Source organism: Arvicola amphibius, chromosome 1 (genome assembly GCF_903992535.2).
Source record: "Arvicola amphibius chromosome 1, mArvAmp1.2, whole genome shotgun sequence".
NCBI classification, from domain to species: Eukaryota; Metazoa; Chordata; class Mammalia; order Rodentia; family Cricetidae; genus Arvicola; species Arvicola amphibius.
This window is the reverse complement of record NC_052047.1, coordinates 11,186,415-11,192,975: the sequence shown is the minus strand read 5'-3', so window position 1 is coordinate 11,192,975 and position 6,561 is coordinate 11,186,415.

Here is a 6,561-nt window from a genome sequence, read left to right as displayed (position 1 = left end):
GCAGACTCCAGAAAACCTCCAAGCCTTCCCACCCTTGGCTGCAGAAGAGAGCCTTCCAGAAAAGTTTCCTTGCCCTGGGGCATCTTTGAACCCTCTGTGTAAAAATCACGCTGAAGCGAGCATCAGAAGTTACCAGGGCTCTGCTCAGAAAAAGGAGAAAATGCCAAGGGAGAAACAGACCTTATAAAGCTAGCATGTAGCCAGAAGAGAAAATCTGACAGGCCAGCCCTTCTAGTGCTCCCTTTCCCCTCAGACAATGTCTTATTGTTCCAACTATGTTTATCTGAGAGGAGACAAAGCCCCGGCTGTGCGCCTGTCGTTGGGTACGTCCTAGTACATCTTATACTAAATGTCTTGGTGGAGCAGGACTCATGCTGGAGAGGCCAGAGTAAGCAAAGGACAAAGGAGCAACTTGGGCCTCTATCAGGAGAGACTACCCCAAGGCACCTTCTCCGTCTGAGGACTGTCTTGAATTGGTCCTTGGCTTGTGTGCACTCACTGCCTGCTGCTGTCGTCTTCAGAGCTACGGCACGCTCACAGTCTCCATCCTGAAAATGAACCAAGACACTGGTGAATCTCACACTGCTGCTTACCTCCCAAGCGTGAGGGCCACTTACTTAGTTATTTTAATTTTATTTAACTTATTACAAGACAGCATCTCACTATGTGGCTCTGGCTATCCTGGAATTCACTGGGTAGATCAGGCTGGCCCTGAACTCACAAGATCTGCCTGTTTCTGCCTCCTAAGTGCTAGGATTAAGGTGTGTGCCCCCCCCCCCCCCCCGCACTCCGCTATGCCTGGCTAGCAGACACTTATTTTATAAAGGCAAAACAAATGCTGAAAAGTTATGTTTGCTTTTGTTGTGATTTTTTGTGATTTTTAAGTTGCATTCCTTTATTTGAGGAGAGGGGATTTGCCATGACACATGTGGAAGTCAGAAAACAACTTGTGTGAGTTGGTCCGTCTGTCCTTCCACCAAGAAGGTTCCAGGACCACTCAGGTCGTTAGGCTTGACAGCAAATGCCTTTACCCACTGAACCATCCAGACAGCCCCTATGATAGTTTTGAAAAATATTATTAAGTAAAGTTTTGGTGGATTATAGGAAATACATTTTAAATTTATTTTTTCCACTTGTTTCTGTTGTTGTTCTACCATGGAGCTATAGCCCTAGTCCTTGATGGTTTTAATATACATGTATTTTATAGTTTTGATATACATGTATTTTTAAGAAATCAGGTGGTAGATGAAAATCATATTTTTTTCTAAAAAAAGAATTTGAAAAAATTAGAAAAAAATTAGAAAATATTAGAAAAAATTAGAAAAAATTAGAAAAAAAAGATTGAAAATTGGTCATTGTGACCGTAACTACCACTCAGATGTATTTTCCAATAATTATTCTCAGGAAATATTGGATAATTATTGCCCCCTGCTCACACATTCCATCTTTATAACACTGAGTACTCTGATAGTTTCTGTTTCTAGATTATCAGGATTATACCACAGCCTAAATTTGGAAAACTGTTGATGCCATCTAAGTCTGTCCCAGATTCTTCTTTTTCATATATTTTTAATAGAAAATTATCATATCTATAATAAGATGCACAGCACATCAGTCTTGAGCATATAGCTTAATGAACTTTGGCATGTTCTCATTAAGAAAAGGCCACTAAGATCAAAATGTATTTCCAGTACCCTCAGAGATTTCTTTCAACCCTCTATCAGGCAGCCCTCTCCAAAAGGTAACTGTTCTGATGACTTCTTTATATCACAGATTAATTTTATACATCTTGAAACTCATAAATATAGCCATAAAATGTGCAATAATGTACCGTGATAGATAATAATGAGCTTGTATGCACATTCCCAAGAGTTCCGGCTGCAATGAATGTGCTATGAGGGTGACTCAGGAGCACAGGAAGATGGGCCTATCCTGACTATCTGTCCATCCATCCATAATTCTATCTATCATCTATCTATCTATCATGTATCTATCTATCTATCTATCATCTATCTGTCCATCCATCCATAGATCTATCTATCTATCTATCTATCTATCTATCTATCTATCTATCTATCTATCTATCTATCATCTATCTATCTATCATCATCATCATCATTATCAATCATCTATTATCTATCTACACCTATTAATCTTCTATATTTATCTACCTATCTGTCTATCATCTGTCTACTACCTACCTACCTACCTATCTACATATCTAATCTATCTATCTATCTATCTACCTATCTATCTATCTATCATCTATCTATCTATCATTTATCTATCGAAACCGAGTCTCTCTGCCTAGTTCAAGCTACCCTGAAACTTGCTAAGTAGTCTAGACTGCCCTTGAATTTACAACTCAGCTTCCCCAGCCAGCCAAGGGCTGGGACTGCAGGCCTTCATCGCCACAGCCCACACACCCGACTTTTGAAGGAAGAGAAACGGGTTCAGACTTGTGGCAAAGCCATAGTGGGATCAAAGATAAACATTTACTCTCACTGAAGCAGTGATTTCCAAAGTGCGGCTTCAAACCACCCGGACCAGACTGACCTGGAGTCCTCGTGAAAGCCACCAGTTACCTCCACTTACCTCCTGCCTTCTTCACTAATAATCTGCATTTATTTAATTACACATTTATTTTTAAGATCAGCATACAAATGGATTTCATTATGACATGTTATATATTATCATTTGAGAAGTGACATATATATGTAATTTAAACATGCCACTTGGATTTCTGCTTTTGTTTTGGCTATTTGCAGGTTTTGCTTTCACACTCTGATTAGAATATAGGGAATCAATATTATAATCCAAATGGAATGGTGGAGCAGGTTATAAAGAAGTTCAAGTCTAAGTGTTTGGATTAAATCCAAGTGGGTAACTTAATTCCATTAAAGAAATTGTTAAAGGGGAGAAATTTTAAAAATTAATATAAGTAGCCTTGGTAAGCGCTGTCTTTCCTACTTCTCAACGGTGGCGCTGGCCAGGGGCTCTGTGATCATGATGCCTTAACTAAAGGCCAAAGCAGAAAGGGGTATTTTTGTCTCTTGCCCCCGGTTAAGAGTCAGGAAACCTGCTCTATAAAGGAATTTCTAAGTAAAACTACAGGAGGGCTTTGGTTAGGCCTGAGCCCCTGCAGTAGACCCAAAAGGGCAAACAAAGCTCACTGTCTGTCCCACAATCCCCATCTCAGTTATCTGATGGGAAGTGAGGCCAGAGAGCAGGAGCTGAGGGGGGAGCTTGAGAAATGGAAGCTCAGCCCTAAGACCAGGAAGTTCCTTCTAGCTGATGGGAGGGCAAAGGAGGCTGAGGCCACCAACCCGCTCCTCACTCTTCTGCTGGTTTTTTGTCTGTTTCCACCTGGGAAGCTACGTTTAATGAACTGATTGGCTCATTAAACACTTGTTTTGCTCTGTAGACTGCTGGATTCTAGAACCACAGTGAAAAGCCAAGATGGGTAAAGCTGTTATTTTTGTCTTCTGTTGAGCCGGATAGTAAATATCCTGGGCCTCACCAACCACACAGTCTCTGTTACACCTACACAAATGTGCCTTTGTAGCAGGAGACAGAGAGTAACCCTAAAATACGCAAATCAATGAGCCTGGCAGAGTTTCAAGAAGAAGCAGCACTTGTGAAATTAGGTGGGCAAGAATTGGCTGGTGCGAAGGAGAAATTCGCCCAGCCCAGACCCAAATTTTACTTAGCCTAGTGAGAGACTTAAAATACAACATTTAACTCCAAAAAGTTCATCCCATGATAGCAACTCCTACCAAAAACTACGTTTTTAGTGACTTTGGTTTTAAACAAATATAAATCTGGAACAAAGCCGGGCAGTGGTGGCCCATGCCTTTAATCCCAGCACTCGGGAGGCAGAGGCAGGCGGATCTCTGAGTTCGAGGCCAGCCTGGTCTACAAGAGCTAGTTCCAGGACAGGCTCTAGAAACTACAGGGAAACCCTGTCTCGAAAAACCAAAAATAAATAAATAAATAAATAAATAAATAAATAAATAAATAAATAAATCTGGAACAAATTATGGGGAAAAACCCCATAAAATCTAGACTGTGATGTATTCTACAAGGATGAGCAGCGATGAGAAGTAAGGAAGGAAGTCGGAGGACACAGAGGGGATTCTTCCACATAGATTAAAATAAAGTTAAGAGATTTATTACCAAACACATGAAGTTTGCTTAGGCCCCTGAACAATACGGAAAAGAAATGAAAGCAGCTTGGATGATACACAGAGGACAACTGGGGACATTTGAATACAGCCATTACGCTGGATGATAAATCGGTGTTTCATTTTTCCAGATGTGATCATGATACTGTAGTGTTTATAAAGAATAATGTTATTCTGGAAGAATATGATAATGTTTGGGGTCGTGTGCAGACCACTTTAGTGAAAATCAGAATGGGAGGAGGACAAGGACACAATCCTCACAGCGAATACATTTAGGTGATGGCAGACATGATGTTGGCACATTTTGTTCTTGGTTAGGTTTTGATTCTTTGAGACAAGGTCTCCCAGCTGGACTACAAGTTGGTGTATAGTTCATGATGGTATCAAACTCTCAGCAATTCCCCCTGCCTCATCCTCCCAAGTACTGGCATTACAGGTATGAGCCATGATTCCTGACTCCATACACAGGTTTGCACTTACTACTATCCATTTTTTCTGTGGTTTTGAATTTAATAAGCTAGAGCAAATAAAAGTTGCAGTGATCAGTCTGTAGAATTTTAGTCTTTCCTTATGAAATCTGGGGTCCTCACTTACAACTTTCATATCTGCTTCTGCTCATCTTTGTGCCATCCCTTTCTTCTCTCTCCCTTCTTTGAGTCTCCTTCCTTCTGTGTGAGGTGTAGAAAGTTGACCAGAACCAGAATGAAGTGACAAAATCCCCGCCTCGGGGGACGGGTGTGCCCTGAGGCAGCCCTGAGTCTTCTTTCAGCTTACACTTTTTCTTTTTTTTTCCCTGGGACAGCCCAGATTCCCTTCAGCCAGAGCTGGAGTGGTAGGTGCTCTCACTCCCACTTTCTCTTTCCTTCCTCTTCCCTTGGCAGTTACAGAATGCTGCAATGAAAACTGGGGGTGGGGGCAGGGGTGGTGTGCTTGGCAGCCACAGGTTAGACACGTTACTTAACTTTTGTAAGCCCGTTTCTTTATTTATAAATGGAACAAACCATTTTTCATGCCATGGTCAAGTGTCACAATGTAATTTTTCTTTGCTGGGCAAGAGGTTTCTAGATATCTCGACAATGATCTGGGGTAATTGCTGAGCTCAGCCTGAAGCAAGCCTTTATGTTCTACAAGAATGAGTAAGAACGTGGGAGGGGGAGAGATAGGGAGAGAAAGGAGGAGAGGAGAGGGCAGAGGAAGGAGAAGAGGGGAGAGAAAGAGAAAAAAGGAGAGAAAGGGAATGTGAAATAGGAAGTCTTATAGGTTCCTGAGGGCAAAGTGCAAGGCCCTTTGAAGTCTTTTATGATTCCAGTCTGCCCAGATAGTATCTGTGGCTTTTCAAGCCTTTCCGGAAGAGCAGTCACTAGGCTCTTGCTAAAATGTGGACTTGATTTCCTTGAGTCAGGAGAGGCTCTGAACACCCCAGGTTCCTGGGGTTGAGGATGGGTCTTCTTGCAGGCACATCAGACAGACCACAGGGCATTAGGGAACCATATTCTTTGTAGTCTCTCTTCTCAGTGCCATCCTCTGAGGCGGCAGCCCACTTAGCATGCCCGTTTTCAGTTTGCAGTCCCTTAAACTGCTCCTTTCACCGCATTTGAATGGAGGGAAACTGCTTTTCAGAAACAACAAACGGTAGGGTGAACTGTCTGTTGAGACCTCACTAAAGAATATACAAAGAATAAATGCACACAGAGAGAGGAAGGGAGGGGAGGAGGGGAGGAGGGAAGGAGGGAGAACATAAATGCAGCCGTGAGTTTTCTACAAACAGGAGTGAGCATTCCTGCGTGCTCTGCGGGCACTGTCTTGATCCTTCTGTTTCTACAACGTTTGGAGTCCCACAATCCCTGGGAATCAAGAGAGACAGCCAGGGTTTAGTGGTGTCCCTGCTGTGAGCACATAGAACTTTTGTGGCCCTTTTCTTCCTTCTGCTCTCTGGCCTACAAGCTAGAACTTGTAGCGCTCTGCTCCCCTGGGCCAGGGTGAACCCTGGGCCAGGATGAATGCCGGTTCTTCTGAAGCACTGGAGGCCGTTCACTTGCCCAGCAGGTTCTGCCCAAATCAGGGCATTCTTTTATGAGCCCCAGTTTCTAGTAGTGCCAAGAGATTTTGTAATTACTTCGCTTAGCATGTTTAATATCTGTGGGGTGTTGTGTGAAAGAATTGAATAAATTTCTCATCCAAAATTGTCAAAAAATAGTTGGAAAAAATATATATATAACAGGAAAGCAACAAATATATATTGGAGCCTACTAAAAAGCCAAGAGTTTGGTTAGGAACTGTGAAAAGTAAAAGTTGATAAGACACCCCACTGCTTATAAGAAGTTTAAGATTAGTAAAGGGGACAGACAAACACATTTTAAAAGGCATAAGACTCAAA